This window comes from Aquila chrysaetos, chromosome 4 (assembly GCF_900496995.4).
Source record: "Aquila chrysaetos chrysaetos chromosome 4, bAquChr1.4, whole genome shotgun sequence".
Taxonomy (NCBI): Eukaryota; Metazoa; Chordata; class Aves; order Accipitriformes; family Accipitridae; genus Aquila; species Aquila chrysaetos.
Window position 1 is genome coordinate 72,289,008 of NC_044007.1, and position 21,971 is coordinate 72,310,978.

Below are 21,971 nucleotides of genomic sequence, written 5' to 3' on the forward strand. Positions count from 1 at the left end.
TTCCTTCTGGTAAGAAGTCTTCCTGAAAAGTGATTTTTAGTTTCCCCCGCTGAAGTGACTTGCTCTGAAGCCCACTTTCAGGTCTGGTTGGTGGTGCCTTTGGCTGTAGTTCCCACAGTGCCAGCCTTGGCCGGGGCAAAGCAAACCACAGCTGGACCATTTTTCAGGGCGCTCTCTACGACTTCCCAGTGACGAGTTGCTTCACGTCCTAAACACTCCTCCGCCTAAAAGTAATGGCTCTTGCAGAAGCCCATCTTGTACTAACCCCCAAAAACCCCAGCCCCAAACCAAATATAAGCTGTCTAACTGCACACTGCTACTGAATTGGGGTATCAGGTTATAACCGCTCTCCTCTCCCAGGTGCACCGGGCTTGGATGAACCCCTTGCTACTTTGCAGGTGGAACTGGCTTTGGCAGCTCCCCAGGGTACGCACTGCACATTCAGCTTCTCCACTTCTGCCCTGAGATACGCTCCGGTTGCTTTTGAAGATTGTAAAAATAATCAATAATAGATTAAAGTACACGTTTTCTTCAGGCACCAGGTCTGCTTACATGTAATGAGTGTTTATGAACTGAGGAAGGCATCCCAAAATTACCAAAATGCTTTGCTAAACCTGAACTTAGATTTTTTTTGTATCTGCAAGCTCTGCGATACCAATTTTATTGTGCTTAGGGGATAAATTTAAACGACTAGCACAGTTTTGGATGGGTTTGCTTTCATCACATTCAGAAACGGGGGGCTAGTCCCCCCCCTTACGCTACTATTTCTTAATGATGTGCTTTTGTCAGTGAAGATGAGTTGGTAAAGACATGAGGATTACATTTAAATTCAGCTGTATTTGTAGTTTAAACATGCAGGAAATGAGATGAGGGGAGGAAGAGCTTATGCTAATCCAAACAAATGGGAGAGCTCGTAACGTTTTCAGATGGTTTATTTGAAATCACATTAAATTCTCTTCGCAACCTGATGCATCTGTGCAACTGGGGGTGCCAAAATACACTCACCTGCTGTAATACAACCACTCCTGAACTTTTAATGAACATGCACAGCCACAGGGATGCTTAAATGATGTGCTGCATATGCAAAGCACAATAGAATTTATTAAATAACTAATCCACAAAGCCCATCTTTTAACTCATTCAGGTGGGCAAATGAAGGCAGAAAAACCCAAGCGACCAGTCGTAGCCCCACGGCAAACCTGCCGGAGCTGGGACAACAGTGCAGGAACCCGGCATTACCCTCCCAAGCCCTAATTGTCCTCCCAGGGCTGCGGCGAGCCCGTACCTCGGCGTCCCGAAGGAGTGATTAAGCACCGTCAGCAGTGTGTCTCCCAGCTCCAAAAGAGAGATTACTTTGCAGAGGAAAACAACACTGCCTGGGCAGCTAATTAATCACCTCTCTCCTCTTTGACAGGCAGTGTCGGCCCCGCTTCACACCGCTCAAAATCTGCTCGTGTGCGCCTTTGGCTTGGCTATTTCTGGGAGGTGATGCTGGCTCCCGACGCCGAGTGCTCCATCAGCTCTAGTCATACTGGTCCCAGCTGAGCGGCACGGTTGGTCTCGAAGCCGCCAAGGAGATGAAAGAGAGCCCCGCCGCCCTGAGCCAAAGATTTGACTTTTGTAGTTGCAGGGCTGGCCAGAGCAGTGTTTCTGCAAGTGGAATTGTCTGGTTTGCGTTCATTTCATCCTTCGTGAGCAGGGTAAAAGAAAACAGATAGAATAGAGGTACTAGAAGAAAACATTCTGCCAGGGATTGGTGGGGTGTCCCTCTTTGAACGGGGAGCTGCTCCCATTCAGACTCGGCAGATGCTGCCCAGATCTACAGAAAGAGGACTCTGCCCTACAGGTATTAACCTTTTTTCCAGTCAGCCTAATGGGCATTTCTGGGAAGAATCAGAGAGGGCAGCTCACCGGCTTGCTCATGGGTGGTTTTTACCGCTCCTTGGTAAGCCGCCCCAACACAAGACACCACAATGACGCCATGTATATGTCCCTCATGCAGCCATTCAAACCTGTGCATGCAAAGGTCTTTTTCTGAAGAGAAAGTTTTGTGTTTTTTTTTTTTTTCTAGGAAATCATCCTTTCCATCAACATGTGTGTTAAACTGATTGTTTCCCTAAGAAATAAATACACATTTGGGATTTGTTGCAAGCTTTTTATCCACTTTTATTTCTATTCCTCCCTCTTACTCCTTTAAAACAGGCCTGCTGGCCTACATTTGCAATGCTGAAAAAGGTGTAACAACATTTCCAATATTCAATATTTTTGTTGAAACCATCTTGAGAAAATAATTTTTAATGAAACACATTTACTATTTCTCATCTCTGTGCAATCTGTCTGATTTCCTAACTCCTCAAAATGACAAAAACCATTTGTCTGTTCAGAGATGCTGGCCCAAAGCCCATCACACCCACAGGCTTGTAGTTTTATGATATGAAATGTTTGCCTAATTCTCCATACCATGGACTTGCAACCTTAGTTTAACGAGGAAAAAAAAAAAAAAATCTGTTACATAAGCAATCCCACCAGAACATAGAATTAAAGGACAAATCCAATCTAGGCAACTCAGAGGAGTGGACATGTATTTACTCTCCGAGATTACCTCTTAGCAAGTGCTAAGATACCACAGGGAGAGGTGCCGTTATAAAAAGAAAACACAGATTGCTGGAGCTAGAGCTGAACTGCTCCAGAGAGTACCAGAAAGTACTTCTGCCTCTGCTTTCTAGCACTCGCTCTCATGCAAGAGTAGCAGGTACCCTGCACAGCCTGGGTAGGAAAAAAACACCTAACTCATAGTACCTAATTTTGCAAGGTGCAAAACAATTCAGGTAGATGTTAAATGTCCTCAACTCTTGATTTCAGCGAAAGCTAGAAGTGCTTTGCTACGCCACCGGGTGAGGCAGAAGCAGGAGGAGGAGGAGGATGGGCTCAGTGCTTTCAACGAGCAGCTCTGCACGTGTCAGCTTTCTTCTGCTACGGATGGGATGAGACACAGGCGTTATTTCTTGGTAAGTTGTGGGTATTTCCGCAAATCGCTTTCGTGACGTTGCAGCAATTCCAACAGATAACGTGACATTTTTCTCCTCTTTCTTTTATACATCACTCATTTGTGTCTTCTAGGCTTAGGAATATAATCATCACCCAGTCGCGTTGCTCAGTACATTATGTGTCGTTCTCACTTTCTCTGGTGACCTAATCAAACAATGTGCAAATACTTCTTGGTTTCGCTGTATCTACTTTGTACTTCCCGATACCACAAACTACTCACAAACAATAGCTGAACTGTTCCCGTACCTTTCCCTTTCCCCAAATTTGACGCAGCAGCTTCATTTTGAATACGCCACTATTTCCCAAACTCGCCTTTTTTTCGGGGTCGTCACGTTCTGCTTCTCAGCGTGCCCTGAGCTGCTCCTGCCTTCGCGATGCTCAGCAGCGCGGGGGCCGCTCTCTTATCGCACACCTCCCTTCCCCGCGGAGTCACGGGCCGGGTGCTCCTCCGTCTGTCCCACCGGCAGAGCCCGATTCGAGGGCAACGTCAAACTCCTGCCCAGGAATGTGCCGCGACGGCCGGGCGGACGCGACCGACCGCTCCCCTTTGCACGGGATAAATCAATGTTTATCGACAGCGAGGAAGAGCACAAGAATGAACTTGCCTCTGTACAGCCATGGTTACAGCTGGCGAATTTGTGCGCAGGGAGGTGGGATCTGAGATGTGCTCCCGGGGGAAGGGCTGTCCTCAGAGGAACGCTGGGACCGCGCTGTCCCTGGGTCACCCGTGAGCTCTTTCTCTCTTCCACTTGGTGTTTAGCAATGCCATGAAAAGAGGGCTAGCTTCTCCAGGAGAAGCGTGAGTGCCCCAAGTCCCAACTCTCCGCGTGTTACAGCCTGGGGAGGTGGGAGACCCTAACCGAAGCTGTCTGGAGCAGGGGACAGCCTTTTGCCACCTGCCCGCATGAGCTGGCTGCTGGCATATTCGTAACACCAAAATACTTCAAAAATACCAAAGGGAGGAAAATGCAAGGATTTTAGGCATCCGCAAGAGAGAAAGGACTTGCAAATTTTTAAGACAGCAGTGGCTCCTGGTGCTCTGCCCTGAGACGGGCACGGCTTATGGCCCACTCTATCCTAAACGTGTTCTTTGGGCTACTTTGCAAGCCTCCCTGTTGGCACGCTGACTCCTCCGGCGCCCGGCAGCTCCAGGACCGAGTCAACCTGGGCTCGGGCTTTCTTAAATGTGAATGAGCATGACTGCCGCTCACAGGGCATCCTAAAATAGAGAAGAGCAGCTGACCACACAGTGATACGTGAAACAAGCCGCCCCGAGAAGGCGGGCACCGGCCGTACGGGGATCAGCGGCGGCGGCAGCCAACGCAGACGGCACGCTGCTGGGTTTTGGCATCGCTTGTTTCCCACCCCGCGGTGAGCACGGCGGCGAGCGGGCGGCCGTGCCAGCAGCACCGGCAAGGCGTTAGGCAGATAGAGCCCATGAGATGGAAGCAGATGCAATTTAGCGGGTCTTGTGCGCGCCACTGAGCGTGCAAGCGCTGCAAGGGTATAGGCACCCGCCCTCGACGAGAGCCTTGCGCAGCAGCCAGCCCAAGGGCTCCTCTCTCCGCCGAGCTACTGTCGGTGCTTCTCTTTGCTCGTGAACGGCTTCCTCCATAAGGTCCTGCCAAGAACAGACACAGCCTATGCAGCAGGTAACCAGCGAACTCCTGAGGACACGTGAATCGACTTCTAGAAACGGCAGCGACGCCTTTCACCTGTTTCTTTCGTCTGTCAGAGCTGCTGAAACGAATTAGCTACGCTGCTGCCTTAAATCGCTGATTAACATCAACAGAGTCCGTATTTTTGTCATCTGAGGTTTGCAGGCAAAAGTATTTTATTGTTAGTTAGATCAACCGGTATAGTTTGAAAAGCAGCCAAGGTTTGGGACATACGGTTTCTTATTTAGATCCGGAGTGGGAGGAGCATAACTAATACATTTCTTTTGCAATACAAGGGAATCGAAGTGATTTCTTCTCTTGTTTTGACAAAATTTTGTAAGTTTTTGCACCTGATTTTCACATCAGGTAAATATCAGAAAAAAACCACAGCGCTTTCAGTTTTCGTTAGTAAACATAGTCTCAAGAAGCGTTCACAACCAAAAGTAATTTTGTCGTGAAGATTATGTGTTTCTAACAAAAAAATGCATGCTCCAGACTGGAATCAGTTAATGAAAACTCCTTATTTAAAGAACATACACCCATAGCCCTATTCAAAACCTATTGAAATCAGCGGCTATATCTCAATAAGATCCAAATGACCTTTGAACAGGTTCCTTTTAAAAAAAAAAGAAAACCACGGGGCTGTTACGGTGAAGCTCCTCCTTCCTTAGCTCGATTAACAATAGTGATTGGGAACACTTTACAACTCCTTTGCAGGGTCGTCTTCATTGGCTTTTGCAAGGAACAAAGTAAAAGTGACCGCAAATACTTACTCTACACCCTAAAAGTTCAAAAGAGATGTGTTACCAGATACTCCAGGTTGCACTGTAAGGGCTCCAGCAGCTCTGGAAGAGGGATCAGAAATGCAATTGATTCTCACCCACTGCTGTAAATTCATTGTTTCTCTCCTGACAGTCACTGTCAGGGGTAGTGTAGGAGAATGGCTGAGAAGCAGATGGCTCCATCTAATAAATTTTGCAGGCTCATTTTTAAACAAGCGAGGCAGTCGGCACCGACGCTGACGGCGCTACGTAAAAACCTTTCTGCCTGTCCTAATGTCAGCAGCAGCCCTAAAAATGCACTGCGTGTCCCCGCTGGTTGGTAGGCCGGTCAGGTAGGCAACGCCAGCTCCTGCCAGGACTGGCGATAGCCCATTTCTCAACTCCCACGACGGCGATGCAAGTTTCTCCCTTGCTAGTGAATGTCTCCCGGGGGTGGGGAGCCGCGGAGAAACCTGGCGGATGGGAAGAAATAAGAATATATTCTTCTTCAAACCATCAGCTTGCACCTACTTTGACGCTCGCTGATACAACGGCGTGTAGGATTGTCAAGTCCTATTTAGTATGCATAAGCAACGAGGACGAATTGGTAGATGGTGCTGCTGGTGGTTTTGCTATTCTCGGTGGGACTCTCTTTTTCACTTGCTGACATCTCCAGCAGCTATTCTCAGCGCTAGGTTGGGTAGGCCCAAGCAAAATGATGAATATGCCTCCAATAGCTTTTCCAAGCAGTGATACTTTATTGTACGTATGTACGCACATACGCATTATCTATGTATGCATTATTAGTAGACAGACCTACTTTGCAGCTATGCCAAGCACCTTTTCTCCGAGGAGAGTGCAGTGAATCAATTCCTGTTGTCGGTAGAATCCAGGGGGGAAAAAAAAAAATCTGTCTTCATGGATTCCTGTAAGTGAAATATTTAACATATTCTGGAGACAAAAGTTAGTTTTCTCACATTTCTCCCATTTTGCAAAGAAAGTAGTAGTGCATGCATATTCATGAGTATATGAAATTGATGGGGAATAATTTTGCTATTCCAGGTAGTAGTAAAAATGGTTACATTTTAGTTGCTTTTAGCCTGAGAACTGCTGTGGAAATAGTCTCTCAAATGTTTAGATTCCGGAAGAATATAGGATCCCTGAAGCTTCTGTGTGTCAGAACAGTCTCCCCTTTTAGAAGGTCTGCAGAAAGTAGGCTCGATTGTCTATATAATTTTTTGTATTTCATATCTTATCTGGAATATACTATACCTATTATAGATAGTATATTTAATTATATGATACATTTTACATACATATAATATTTCTTTTTTTTTTTTTTCATAAAAAATACACTGAAGCAGGTAAATTATTGTTAGACTTGTTTTGCCTCAGGACAGAAAGTCCCAGGCAGTTCTGCGTTGCAGGCTAGTGCAGACAGTGTGTTGCAGGACACATGCCAGTGTAACAGGGCAGCTGTCTTGCAGGAGTTCACAGTTATCCATGGGGAGAAGGAAAAATTTCAAAGAACTGCTAACAGAGTTTCAGAGCAAAATCACTTCAAGATTTCTTCTTCAGCTCACATTGCAATTATATGAAAATTTTGAAAGATTTTTAAGCAATAACTCCCTGACTAAATCTGCAATTTTGTTGGTTTGCTCTCTGTCTATATTCTTGTATAAAAGCAAACCATTTGGCTGAACATTCTTGAAAAGCTATTTTTGGTATGTATAACTAACCACAACTTGCAAATCTTACACGTCAAAATAAAAACTCAGCATTTCAAACATCGTTTAAATACCTTCAAACGTATAATCACTTCCAGGTTGCAGAATGCTCCCTGTGCAATGCTAAAAATTTTAAACAGAGAACCTTTGCTGTGAAATCGGCCTTGAAAAAATGATTATCGAACACCTGATAAAAGGGTACTCTGCTCAAAGACAGAAAGCCCAATTCACTGACAAACAAAGCAAAATTCTTAATACAACTATGGCATCTCCCATTTGCTTAGAGAAGCCCAGGCTAGTGCCAGATGTAATGGCTACAGACATAATTAATGCAAATTACGCACCGCTGCAGGAAGGCGGGGTTTCTAGATCACATATTCATTGCTGGCCTCTGCTTCTCCAGGCTGCGCCTATGTAGGGAAATATTCAGTATCTATTAAACATGTTCTTTATAGCTTGTCATTTGCTTCCGAGTTTTCCTGTTAAAGATCAAAGGCAGCTGATGCCTTCCGCCTTTGAATAGATACGAAATAGGTGGCAATTTTGGGACAGGGAAACAGAAGAAAAGGAAATCACCTTTCTCACACTTCATGTTTGGAACTACTAACATAGTATTAGAGATGTTGTTTTGTGACAGATACTTTCGCTGATAACTGTCTCCCCACGCACGCTTTCCTCAGACTGAGGAGGCGAATCTATAACTTCAATGACCAGAAGTGCCTAATACATCCTATATGCTCCAGCACTATGGATTTACAGGTATAAGCATTTCATTACATAAATCTTCTTTCTTAACTAAAAATATTTCACCACGGATATGAAAATAATGTAGAATCCAAATAATACTTCTACTGAAACAGCGGTTGGATCCAAACCCCGCTGTGTTTGCTTACTGCAAAAAATTATTTTTGTGGAGAGACAAGTAAGACATGCTACTGTATAATTTGCTTGCTTTATACATCTTATGGATTGAGAGTGCACTTAATTATTGGTTATGGAACAAACCTTTGGAAACCGGAACATTTCTAGCAGCAACCAAAGCAGAAGGTATGGGGTTTTGCTGTTTCTTTTGTGTATTTTTCCTACAGCAGGTATTTGGCCTATGAAAATAGGGCAGGGCAAGAAAGCACGCTTGTAAGCCTTCTTCCAGATTCAAGAGATCGGGTCTATTATTGTGACTTCAGCACAGGCAGAATATCCAATTATGCTCACAAAACGCAGACATGCAATCCTCGCTCCAGGAGAAATATGCTTCAAGGCCCCGGTCTGACTTACAGATGTGGGCAATTCTATCCTTGCAGGTGATGCCATTGAAATCAAGGAAACTTCTCTCTTGATGCAGTTCCTAGCAGCTGGAGATAGGCTTTTTTTTGATTTGGGGCCCTTGACTATTGTTTGAAACGCGTTGCGATGCATTTACTCGTGGTGGGTAACGCATTACTCCGCGTGGACTCCCAACTGACTTCAAGGAGCCTGCTCACAGCGCGAGGACCCATTGAGCAGTCAAACCCTGGCCTCGGGCTCAGCGTATATTATCGCAGCAAAACTTCGGCTTGAGCTGTGTTTGGGGAAAGCCCCGTGCACCTCTGCGGGTGACAGCCATCGGCGTGTTTGGGGCCGCTTCCTAGCTGTTCTCGACGCGGGAGGGAGGAAGATCAGCATCGACTCTTCTTGTGAGGCTACGTGAATCATCAGGGGCACCAGCAGCGCATTTCTCACAAGCTGCTACGCGCACCGTTCCCGTCTCTTAAGGTTGGAGGCTTTGGGGTCCCGATCAGCGTGCTGCCCTGCCCCATTTATGAGCTTCGGTGAAGTTATTCCTGTGCTTTGCGTGCATTTTGGGCTCCGGAGTGAGATGCCAGGGACAGCAGGCTGAAGCTTCTAGCGCAAGTAAGATCCTCCCGGCTAAGTTTAGGGGAAGCTCCACAATACTCTGTTTATTATTTTTTTCTTCTCAGTACTTAATTGAACCTCACTTCACTCTAGCAGGGTAACAAACCAACAGGATTACATGTCCAATTTACCAGGATGTCATTTCAAGACAGCAGCTGCTTGCTTTCAAAAGGACATGGGCTCCCCTTGACTATTTTGTCCGAAGCGGGTAGGTACACAGAAGCAGGTAAGAATTTCTGTATTAATTTTCAGTAAAATACTAGTGGTTATAAGGCTGGCTTACTGCAAAACTTCAAACAGAAAACACCAACGTTGTGTTTAGAAATGCAAGGACTTCATCCTACTGAGATATAGTCAACTTCTGTCAGAGTATACAGAGGTGTTTTTCACATCAGACACTTCCACATTGAAACTGCATGATTGTTCAAAACAAACATAATAGAAACCAACCAAAATCTTTCTTTTGGGGAGGGAGGGGAGAAAAGAGAGGATGAGAATAAGAGCCTCTTATTCCATCTTACTCATCTTGGTGAGGAATAAGAGTGCAGTCCCATGCTTAAGACCGAGATATAAATAATTGTCACTTTTTGGCCTCCAGCAAAACAGACCATATGTCCACACCGCAGCCACGGCAGGTCGCATGAGCACACCTGAGTTAGGCTTCAGCTCGCTGGCTGGATACCACTCCCAGGCCTGACTTGGCAGCAGGGAGCTCAGTGCGGATTTATTTGCCTCTCCGATCAGCCAGCTCCCTGGGCAGCATCGCTGCGGCACCTATGGTCTAAGCAGTGCCTAAGCCAGCTCGTGGCTTTGTCTCTCTGACCCTAACCAAGGCGAAGCAACAGTGCGAACAGCAAAAATAGGGGGAAAAGGAAGAGCGAAAATGATAAAAATCAGTATTCTCCAGAACAAGGGCAGTCACGGGAGCTGCTCTGGGGTAACCAGTGAGCCACAGTTTAGGACTCTGACTCCTTTTGCTACTCAAGGACATGGGTCCGTTGGTCCGATCAGGCTTCCCTGCTTCATTTCTCCTTTCCAGGCATGGCAGGACTGCCTGCCCTGCACTCTTCCCTCCTGCTGATGCAGTGCAGATCAGACGAAAGCTGAGAGAGAGGGGAAAGGGACCGACGGCAGCGAGAAATTCACAAGGGAAGAGAAAGCAGAGCAAGGTCTTGGATGATTCACGCTGGGGTTTCAGCGTTCACCCACTGGTAAGTGTGGCCACTGGTTACTACTCTTTCATCCGCAGTGTCTGGGGTGTAGGAGGCCGTGGACCTCAAGATACATGAGAAAACGGCAGCGTCCAAAGGCTGAACCACGCCAGCTTTAGCACGCCGTCCCTCCGTATTTCATTCCACGGGAAAGATCCTTTCATTAACCAGCCCTCCCAGAAGATACCAATGGCAGAACAGCCTGGTAGAGTCCACGCCACATTTCTCTTTTTTACCAGACAAAGGAAAATATCAGTGGACTAAAGAAGTCATTTTGTCGCCCTTTGGCACTTCTCCAAACATCAGCATCGAAAGTCCCAGGTAGGTGGCACACCTTAGGGTCCTCCCGCAGCTGGCTGCGGCTGCAGCTCTTGTGCAAGCGCAGCGGCACGTAACTCCTGCACATAGGACAAAGCAAACGCAGCCGAGTATTTCACAGCTACGCGATACGCAGTTACGGGCACGACCGGATTGATGGTGCAGTTTGTTACAACAGTCAAAGCCGAATGAGACCCACGTTCCTCCTTCATCCGCACGGCATACTGAGTTCCTGGCTTTGGTGTATGTATAATTACTAAGGGGTGATTCAGGTGAAGTTTAGATCCTGCACGACACCTTTTTCTCCCCCCCCACCCCGCCCCAAATCAGGAAAGTAAATATAGAAAGAACTCCACAAGAAAATTTGAGTATTATGTTTCTATAAAAGAATTTCCAGAAAGTAACAGGTGACTAATATTACTGATGCAACGTGAATATAATAGGTGAATTTCAGCAGTAAATCACAATCATGATATCTATGCCTTAGGGTATTAAGACGTGATGTAAACTTGAGAGCTTTAGAGACCTCTTATCTGTGTTCCATTACAGGAATCTGAAAGCAGTGTCTCATTAAAACAAGGGGGGGAAACGAAATAACGCTTGAGTCTTTAAAAAGCTGCTGCATTCTGCCACAAAAAAGGTATGTTCTTATCAGACTTCTGATGTAATCATGAGCCTGCAGCACGAGATCTTGACAGTGTGCTACTGTGCTAAAATCCATACCGAAAAGTTTCTGCAGTCTTTTTTTTCACTATTTTTAAGCAGAGGTTCAAACAAAGGAAAAAATTACTGGGGGTGGCCACAACCAGGTGAAATGACACACTTCTTTCTAGGACAACAGTCCAACTGGTTCCAACTGGATATAAGGAAATAATACAAATCACCACGAGGAAAATTAGGCATTGGAGCAGGTTGCCCGGGGTGGTTGTGTAATCTCCATCCTTGGAGTTTTTCAAGCCACAACTGGCTAAAACCCCAAGCAACCCTGCCTGATCTCAGAGCTGACCCTGCTTTGAGCAGGCGGTGGGACTAGAGACGTCCTGAAGTGTCTTTTGACCCAAACGTTTTCATCTGAGTAGTGGGTGATGATCCTGCTTTGTGGTGATTTCTTTTTTTTTTTTTTTTTTTAACACGTAGAAAGGGGTTTTCCTTTCTTATTGGGAAAAATGAAACCTTTTGAACATTTACATGAAAATGGAAGGTGTAGGAGTGTCAGCTGCACCCACCTGAGCCTTCTGGCTAGGGTGGTGGCTCAAAAGGTGGGAGACCCGGCTTCACATCTCTGCCGCATGACTCAGAGTAGAAGTTTGCACCCCACATCACTCCAGATGGGTTGCAAATGGCACAGCTTTCGGATCAGTGTTTGCAACAGCTTGCTAGCCATCCTCGTTATGTTTGCGGTCACCCGTAGGTTTCGGGCTCAGGGAGGCAGCGTGGTTTGGGGGATTAAGTCCCGAATCTAGCAGCGGTCAAAGGTGGTACAGTGCCTGCCGTGGCTTGGCCCAGCCTCAGAGGCTGCTGTAACTTGTTTGCGGCCCCTTTTTGTTCACAGGGCAGCTCTCTGAGACTCCACGATAGCCCCAGCAAGGTCACGTTGCTGATTTCTTCATTCTCCTTGGCACATACCTGGCACGGTCCGGTTCCGGAAGGTAAGTATGGGATAACAGGAGATGTCAGCACCCAGCTTCAGTGCCTTCGGAGGAGCCAAGAGCTCCCGATGGCTAATCCTGCCCCTAAAAGTGTCTCCTTCTGCGGCCTCAAGCACAGCATTTCACCTCTCTGTTGCAATTTTTTCATCTGTAAAATTGGGATAATGACATTTTACTAACGCGCAGGACTGCTGTGAACTTTAATTAAGGCAGGGTTTGTAAAATGCTTTAATGAGGGAAAGCACTAAGAACGAGTAGATTATTTGGTTAAGCTGGCTGACGTGGTGCTGCCAGACTTGCCCGAATAACTCAGGATCTGTATGTACGCACTACAGATTGTTATTCTGTACGCCTTCAAAGATAAGTATTGCAGGGCTTGGGTCTTGGGCAGGCAGGATTGAGTTTGGGAGTGCCTCTTCCTAAGCAGACTAGTGTACAGCACTTACATTCACTGCCCACCTTGTTTTCCTTTATTTTGCAGACAGCAAACAACTTCGATTTACCAAGAGCCACCTTAAAATGAGGTACGGAGCCAGGTGGTGGGATAATCTGCAATACCAAGGACTGAATGCAGAATGTCCTTTCTGATCCCCTGTTTCTGGATATAGGGAAAGCCACGGGTACATACACGTTACAGGTAGGAAACCGAACAATTTCTCTACTGCAATGGCAGGTATTACAAGGCGACAGCATTGCATCCGAACACTTTTTCCTTGTTTTCCTTTCCCCTCGCAGAGAAGCGAGCGGTGTCTCCTCAGTGACCTGTGGGGAGATGGAAGGGATTGCCCTGCCTGCTGTCTCCAACTCTTCCCATCCACTCGGACTTCATCTCACTGTTTTCCCTATGCCGGGAAGCCAGCCAGCAAGGCTTTGGGCATCTGGCAGTCCTCAGCAGAGGGGTGACTATCACATAAATCTATTCAAATACAGTGTCTCGCAGGTGTAAGTCCATCCGGACACCGCCTTTCATTTTGCACCTTACAGCAGGCAGCGGGTGATAACTGTCACCCTCGCATCTTTCTTCCAGTTCCTTTTCTACTTTTTTGGGCCAGGAAAGAATTAACTGCTGTGAGCTGCGCTAAAAAATTGAATAAGTGGATGGAGAAAGGCATCCCCACGAGGGGCAGGACTGGGACCAGCCCTTCAAATCTGACAGGCAAAGGTAACTCAGGCCGAAGCCGTGCCTCCGGTCCCTCAGACCGCGGGAGGCAGGCAGTCACGGGGATGCTGTGGGGACAATGTGTCTTTCTGTGGGGACCTTTCACCATCCTTTTTCTACACCTACAGAGGTGTAGGTGCCGCTGCAGCCTTGCCCAGGGACCGCGGTCCTGTCCCGCTCCCTCCCTGCTCGCTCGCTGCCTGCTTGCATCCCCCAGGAGCATGAGAAAGGACCGGTCCCTCCGGTGAATTCATCTGGAGCGGTGGTAAGGTCTGGGACTCCATATTCTTCCCCGAGGAAGATTTAATCCATCTGGCTCTTAATACCACCCTGTTGCTCTTTGATCAAGGATTATTTAAGCTATTATTGAAATATTGTGCTCAGACTTCTATTATGGCTGGAATTCACAGAAACAATACTCCTCTCTAGCTGAGCAAATAATGTCGAGCTGTTTGTTTTAAACAGAATTCCACATATTCACTTTATGTTACTTTCACGCTGCTGGTCAGGAACAATAATACTTGTCCAGGGCTACAAATAATTACCGGGAATCATATTTTGGTGACATTTCCAGCAAGCTTCTACAGTGAAAATCCATTTGCAGCATTTCCAGTTCCTAGGCATTTCTTTAGGAATCAGACATCTGACTGGCTTTGGGGTTTTGTATTCTGATGAGTGCCAGGCTTCCTCACTGTTTCCATTCTTTAAATTTTAACCATGTTTGCAAAATGTCAGACATCTAAATCAGTTTTTCTTTTGTCAGATATGAAAGATTATTGTCTGGAAAAATCAGCAGCCACTAATCTAGCTAAATCCGTGCTGTTTGTTTGCTGGTTCTACTATAGACACCTTGGCTCCCAGGTATTTTCAAGATTAAGCATTAGCATGACATCTTCTTTCAATTTTTAGGCAAGATTGTTCAGAGCAGCAGATATAGTCAGAGCAATGACCACAGACCACGATTAGTGATATTAAATGTTTGATGTTGCTGCTCAGTTTAGATACGTGACATGGTATACACGGACATGCATTTTCAAAGGAGAGATGCTTAGTCCAGCCTGAAAAATCAAGCTGCTGAAGTGAGCTACAAGTCAGGCATAACAAATTAGTAGATGCTATTGATAATTGTGGACTTAGAGCAAAGTTCCTGTCAAGTTGTTGGGTTTTTTTTTAAGTGTTCCTGAGAAACACCCTGCTCCCCTTTTTTGTTTGTTTGTTTATTTTTAATGAAGGTTTCAGAAAGATGTTTCCAAGATACAGGAAAAATAAGAGAACTCCAACTGCTGGCCCACTTAACAGAGAGAATTTTCACTCGTTGAGATTCGTCATGCATTTGAAAACTATTGTGTGGCAAATCCAATAATCCAAATTATTGTTTGCTAATCCAATTAGGCATTTTAATTAAACTGTGCAAAGTTCAGTGCTGCTGTGAGTTTTTATATCTGAGTTTTAGTTCATTTTATTTTATAATTTCTGGGTGTCATCAGACGACAGAGCTTTAGCTCAGAAAAACAAAGGTGTCCACATATTGGGATACCGAGCGGGTAGCTCTCAAACGTTCCCATCACTTTTCCCTGAACAGCCAAGCCAGATAAAATTGCAGATCCTATCGTTAGCAAAGGCATCCAGTCCATTCCTCTACCACCGGCGTGCTCCCGGCTGTATATTTACTTCTGTTTCCTTGTGACCTTCACCTAACCTTCAAATCTGGCCAGAATACTCTTACGGGATCTGGGCCCAAACTGATGTGAAAGTTTTGTTACATAAACGAGCAAAGCCCAGAAATAGACTGAGGGAGGGAGTGCACATGAACTCAGTTAATTCCACCTAAATAAGGCAAACTGAAGTATGCTGAAGCTGTAGTTGCTCTGTACTTGACAAAAGAGCCCTACTATTCAAGCATACCCTTCACAACACGTCTTGCTACATCTATTCTTACGCTTGTGGGAGAGAAGAAAGAGGAGGAGAACAATAACTCCTCTACGGCCACACATGGGAACCCTTTCCCTTCATACCAGAGAGAAAGCGACCCACACAATACCCTCTTCTTCCTAAGCAGAGCTGGAGGGAGGCAGAGAACCAGCCTTCCCAAGTAGAGAGCTCTGATGAGCCGATACGTCCTGGCGTGCCGCTTTCAGGGTCACCATGAGCTTTGAGCTAGCGACCGACTAGGATCCGAGAGTGACATCTTTCCTTTTCCCTATGCACAAAGAATGATGTTTCTGAAGCAACTAAAAGTGACTGGCCACCCTGTTAGGCAAGCAATACGACCGTGACTCTTCCTCCTCCGCCGGTAGATGGGATATCAGCCCTTGCCCACCTCTGGAAGCAATAGCAACACAGATCCTACAGGCACAGGGCTAGGACAGGCACCCATCTCTTCTGATGGAGAGGAAGACTAGCTTAGCTTTAACTCTCTTCCACGCTGCTACAAGAACGCCGGGCGGACATGAGGGAGAATAGAAAAGCAGCCCTATATTTCTTAAATTTTATTCTTTGGAGCTTTACTCTTTTCTTTGCCATGTTCGTATTGTCAGATTCATTTATTTTATTTTAATTATTTAAAATGTTATTTGATTCTTTTATTGTGAACGATTTTGAATTTTATTTTGAGTCATTTTGAATTTCTTTCATTTTGAATGATCTTATACGTCCAAATGCCTCCTCCAACTCTGTTTCAGGAAGAGCAGAATGGGCCCTTTTCCTGCTGTGATGTGGCATGTTAGACAACCCTGCTGCTTGATGGGTGGAGAGCCAGGTTTCATGCTGGCAGCGGGGTTCTCATCAACTGCTGTTTGAGATTTGTAAAATTATACATTAGCTGATAGCCGAGATCTATAATTGCGCTATTAACTATGCCTGCCAAAGAAGGCAGTAGGAAGATTCAAGCCAGAAAGCCAAACGCAGACCATCATTCTTGTTAGTACGATCATTAGCTCTGTTCCGCAGCAGCATTTAGGATGCACTTTACCTGGGACTGGACTTCAAGGCCACCCACAGACACCAGGAGCCCGGCTACCCCTCTGTCACGATGTACTCCTGCTGTGGAAAACCCAGCATTGGCGTCTCACGGGTTGTAGTGTCTGCTCAATCGGTGGGTTTACTCCGTAGTAAGGTTATTTATGATCTGGACCGCGGCTACCTCCCCGCTCACCCTTTTCCCCCGCCAGCCGCTGAAGCAGCCAGGGAGCTCTTCTCACCCCTCCTGACACTCGCTCTCTATCTCAGAGCAGGAGGTATTACCCCTGGACGGCTCCCAGCTCTCCCAGTTGGCTGGGCAGAGCTCCAGTTTGGGATCCAGTTTGGGATTGCTGCCAGGCTTATCTTATCTGCGGAGGTTTTTTCCCTGAAGCCAGGCCTGAAGGGTTTTCAGTCCTCACGAGCGAGTGGGATTTTTTTGGTCTGACTTTTTACCAGAGGAGGCTACATCGCTCTGGGTTCCCTTTCTTGTTTTTATGTAAACAACTCTGTAGTCTGTGTAGATGTGCCTCCAGGCAGGTATAGGTATACTTTAGGAACTGAATAAATGCCTGAGCTGCACATTTGATCTTGGCAAGTAGGGAGTTACTTCACCATGCAAGATGGAGATGGCCCTTGTTACGCAGGTAGATAAGAGCTAGTTTTCCAGAGCTACATCTCAATTCTAGCTTATACGTGGCAATGTTCCTATCTATCTGAGTTATCTGAAGCCTCTATAAAGTAAGATCTTTCTGTTCAATGTGCTTGAAAAAAATCAGAGTTTTCATCCTTATGAAAAACTCACATTTTCATGATTGGGCCAGAGAAAGAATAAAAGGCATGCTTAGTTTCAGCGTTCGAGGGAAGGGCGATGCACAAGAGGCCACAGCACAACATTCAGAGAGAGCCCACAGCGACAGAGTAATCTGGGCACTAGGTAAGGGCTATGCACAGTCCTGTTTCTTCTGTTGCCCTTGGAAAATAAAATGGGATCACCTTTTCTCCCCATGCCTAAGCGGGTCTTTCGCAGATGCAGTCTGACTGGCTGAGGGGGCCGGGCACATTCATCCAAATCAATTTTCCAAGAAGTTGGTCTTTCAAAGAACTTGTGCATCAACAAGTAAACACTCATCTCTGTCCTATTTATTTTTTTTTTAACCTGAGAGAGGCGAGTCTTTCTCCCACAGTGAAGGAACCCTTGGTAAACTCCTGCTTGGGAGCCCAGCCGCTCCTAATATTAGCTTGCACCATTATGCAAATGCAGCTCTGGTGTTCCCACACCCTGGGAAGGGACCCGATCCCAGCTTCCCACCGCATCCAACGGCTTCCTCCAGCCCGTGCTCTGCCACCATTGAAGACCGGATCGCTGTCATCAGCGTTCGTCTCTACTTCAGTTCTGACTTGGGTTTTGCCAGCTTCTGTCGCTGGATGTACTTGTTGCCGCCCCGTGTTTGAGAGTCTTTCTGCTCCAGTTTTCAAATGCAGTAAAACATTAATTGCTGAGAATACACAACATCAGCTGCTACATTTAAGAGAGATGGTGAAAGCAAGATTTTAATCGTAATGCTTTATCTCAATGTCTACATGTAAACCTAATTCAGTAACTTTCTGTTTACCTTTTCTGGATAACCGTATAAACCTGCTTAGCAGTTTCAAAAGACATTGAAAAACCACAAAACCCTGTTTTTTTTATTTTTTTAATTTAATCTCCCAGCAAAGCCTGAGAAGACATTAGAGCTCCCGACAAAAAGTAAGCAGTCCGTTTCTCCACATTCAAGAGACCTCCCAGTAGCACGCTGAACCTCTTTTTCACTCAGGTCAAATAAAATATAGTTCCAGTTCTTCATTAAATAGAACCCCAGCCTGAACACACTGGAGCTTGAACGTTACGGGATTCCGGGTTGATAGCCCCTAATGCGTGGCTTGATGGTCCTGGGATAAGTTTTGTAGAGCTAGTGCCCTGGCTGAGATGGTAACATGGTGCTACACTCCTGTGGAGGACCAGGTCTAGCAGATCTAGAGATCTCCCTTTTCTTCCCACCTCTCCCCGAAAGGCATCCTCACCTCCCCGGAGCACAGGAGGGGAGCAGCCGCTCACCCTCACGGCCTCTTCCCCGCCTGTCATCCATCCTCTGCATTGCTCCATGCAGGGCAAGCTCCAAGGACAAAAGTTTACAGCCCAGTCTAGTTTCCTATTTCATTTTGCTCATCTATGATGGTGAGAATATTTAAATATCCAAACAGGGAATACTTATGGTTGCCTGCCTGTTAGCACAATATTTTTACGCCTGCCTCCAAAACTGTAAACATGGGAATCAAACATCTGCTGTGCTTTCAGCAGGAGAAGGGATTACAGTGAGGTACAACTACTAACATTTCCTTTATTTCTAGCTTGGATTTTTTTTTTTTTTTAATTGCTAAGTGTTTCAACACAATGATCTTACACACAGTATAAAAGAACTTACATTTAAATAGGCTTACAATTATTTTCACTATGTATTAATAATTTGGATGACACATGCCCTACTCTTTCATGAGCTGCCAGGGTAAAAAAAATCCCGTCTAGCCCAGCAAACTTCTCTCTGCATGGCTTCACACCAGTGAACAAGAAAGGAATGCTCCCTGAACCTCCAGGCTTCACCTAAAGCCACCGAGTGACTTTGCCATGTCTGCAAGTGGTCCCATCTATCAGGGTTTAAGACAGATGTTTTCTGCGCTGCAGCTGTTACAAGAGTCCGTGTGTTCAAACTTGTAAAGGAGTCAGGCCACTGCAGTTGAAATACATCTGCACCCAGTCAACCGAGTTCAGGTGTGGCTGAAAGCATGCCAAGTATTTCGGAGAAAATACCTATGGGGACTATTGTTCTTACAAAAAATGAAGGTGTGTAAATGGATTTGTTCATTTCAGGCAGAATTCTCTTTATCAGTCATGTTTGGTTTTAGACAGATTTCTTGTGTGTTGTAACTTGGACTATGCTTAAGGGAAATTTAGGTAAACAAAGAAATAGTTGTTTCTGTCTCTTCAGCAACGTGTTATAATGTTGCCAAAGCTATCAAGCTTTCTTATGAAAATATCGTAAAAACATTTCTTTATAACTAAGTATTGGGATACATATAAGGGATACGTATGACATGAATCATCCTTTTTTTTTTTTTTACCTTGCCCTGATCAAGATGCAGTACCCAGCACTTTGCTGGATGTCATTATGCAGCCACGCCTTCTGAGCAGCAGCAGTCCTTCATCAAATGCCTTTCGATGTTGTTTTTTTTTTTTAGAGAAAACATGTCTTTCTGTATCACTGTCTGACTTTTGAAAGATGAGAAAAGTAATTAATTTCTTTGAGTTCTTGGGACTCACTGCCTTTCCTCCTGATGAAATTCACAGGATACAAATTTTCTTCCGGTGATGTAAGGAGGATCTTTCTGATCTTTCTGCATGCTCCAGCCAGTCTGCATCACTTTACTTTTGGTTTTGGGAAAGGGCTTCTGCAAACCTGCCAGAAGTTTTGCCCAGTGACTCCAACCGGTAAATTGCCATAAGCATGGGAAAATCTCAAGAGAAAGCTGAGCTGAACCCTTTTCTACCCCCAGCAGCATCACGGCTCCTCCCGTGGTCTAAGCATCTCTCCACCTGACACTGCCATTATCCGACAGAGGATCTAGAGAGAATAAATATACCGTTAATTAAAAATGTTTTTATGTGACAAGAAAACAGCCTCGAAAGAACATTAGAGCGTTCTGATGCCATCACTGCAAGATGGCATAGGACAGTGTGCATAGCACAGTGCGGGGCAATAAGAAGAGGAAAATGCTGGGCGAGAAGCCGCCTTGGTTGACGGGGTATGTACATATTAATATTTGATGGAGGAGGGGAAAGAGAGGAGAAGGATTCAGAAAAATATTTCTTTCAGTTGGTGCTATACTTCTTACAAAACAAAACACCCACAAACTCAGTAGGAAAGCAGCATGTCAGAAAACTTAAGTGATCAAGTAGCTGTGAAGTCATTGAACATCTTTAAAATATTCTTCCCCTCCAGGTCATATATTACGAAGAAATACTGCTCTCCAACCCTAGCATGGATTTCTTTACTGTAAAATAAACTTGGATTTGTGTCTGACAATCAATCTTGGAAGCTAAAGTCCATATACACACAAGAGAGGACTGTACGCTTCCCCGTCGATATGCCATACAACAGAAATTAAAAGCCATGCTGTGGGGTGAATAAGTGATTCAGTCCTCCTTCGATTTTCCTCTTTTGAACATCAATGCAGGTTCCACTTGTGTGGCAGATTCTTGTTCAGTGGGAAGTAGATGGTGTTTCATTTTATACTCAGGTTATCAGACAGATACAGACTACATTTTAATTAATACATATTTTGTATTTGAAAATGAACTGTTTGCTGTCTGGGAAAATGCAGTTTCTAAAAAACAATAGTTACAGAAAATTTCTACTTTATGAAGCAACTTTGTAAGAACTCAACAGTTTGGTTCCACATCCCTCAGGTTTCAGCAAAACCTGTGCTAGATAATGTAAGTTTACAAATTGGAAATAAAGATTGTATTTATTTATTTTTTTAATTATTTTTACTTAAACTATTGGCACTGGTGGTTCAGTCGTTCAGTCCTGATTTTTCCTTCCTTTTTGTTGTTGGTAGTAGACACAGGACAAAGAAACTTACTCAGCAGCCATGTCAGTGGCTGCATCTTTTTCTTTTTTGTTGCCTTTCCTTTTTTGTTCCCTTAGGAATACTTACTTTTCTTGACTCGACTCTTCATTTGTTGACTGGTTTGTCTCCAACAAGTTCCTCCTCCTGCAAGTACAGCGCTCTGTCCTTCTTCTGTCCCTTGTTCTCTGACTCCGAAACAGTCCAAGAGATGAAGAGTCCAAGTCTCCACATGAGGAGAGGATCTCCTTTCTGCTGCCAGCTTAACGTCCTGGCAGAGGAGTAAAAACTCTTGAGAATCTGACTTAAGCTTCTTTTAATTATCCAAATCTAATGGGATCTTTATTCATTATAACTTTCACCTTTTTTTGTATTTCTAGGATGATTTTCAATACACGTTGAAGGTTTCCAGTGGTTTTCACAACCGGCTCATTGCCCCATCATACCTAGGCAAGGTACCGTTCAGCACTGCTGTGTCAATCACAGGGATCTTTGTTGCAAAATTCAGATCGTAATAATTCCCGCACAGCACAAGAAGCCATGGATATCTCTTTTCAGTGGAGATATAATTAAAAGACACATAATTACTGCCAGAAAATATTTCAAGGAAACATTAGTGTTTCAGCATGTGATGTTTGTTTATAGGTAATATTCGGAGCAGTCTTCTAGGCTCCCCTAAGATTAAAATCAAAACAGTTCACCAGTGGAAAGATGCCTCAATTTGTCAGCTGAGCATCTGGTATCTTTGCAATTTAACACAGCATTGAAAACTTTTTTGTTAATGCTTTAAACCTAATCACACATTTGAATATAAATATTTTCTATGCACTGAGGTCAGCACAAACCTGATAAAATTCTCACTAAAGGGAAGAACATCCGATTAAGTCATATTGAACCTGCTTATTAGATGGACGGGAGGCATTG

General features: G+C 45.0%; 1 long non-coding RNA gene across 7 annotated transcripts; it reads left to right on the forward strand.

Moving 5' to 3' along the window:
• Positions 1–10,354: 10,354 nt before the first annotated feature.
• Positions 10,355–14,829, forward strand: LOC115340198. Of its 7 annotated transcripts, none has more exons than XR_003922971.1 (4): positions 10,355–10,619; positions 11,166–11,256; positions 12,169–12,902; positions 13,001–14,829. It is a non-coding gene; the product is annotated as an uncharacterized LOC115340198 (long non-coding RNA). The 7 variants fall into 7 exon arrangements; XR_003922975.1 differs by lacking the exon at positions 10,355–10,619 and having other exon boundaries at positions 10,693–11,256; positions 13,001–14,285; positions 14,657–14,829; XR_003922976.1 differs by lacking the exon at positions 10,355–10,619 and having other exon boundaries at positions 10,693–11,256; positions 13,001–13,207; positions 13,293–14,829.
• The last annotated feature ends 7,142 nt before the right edge of the window (positions 14,830–21,971 follow it).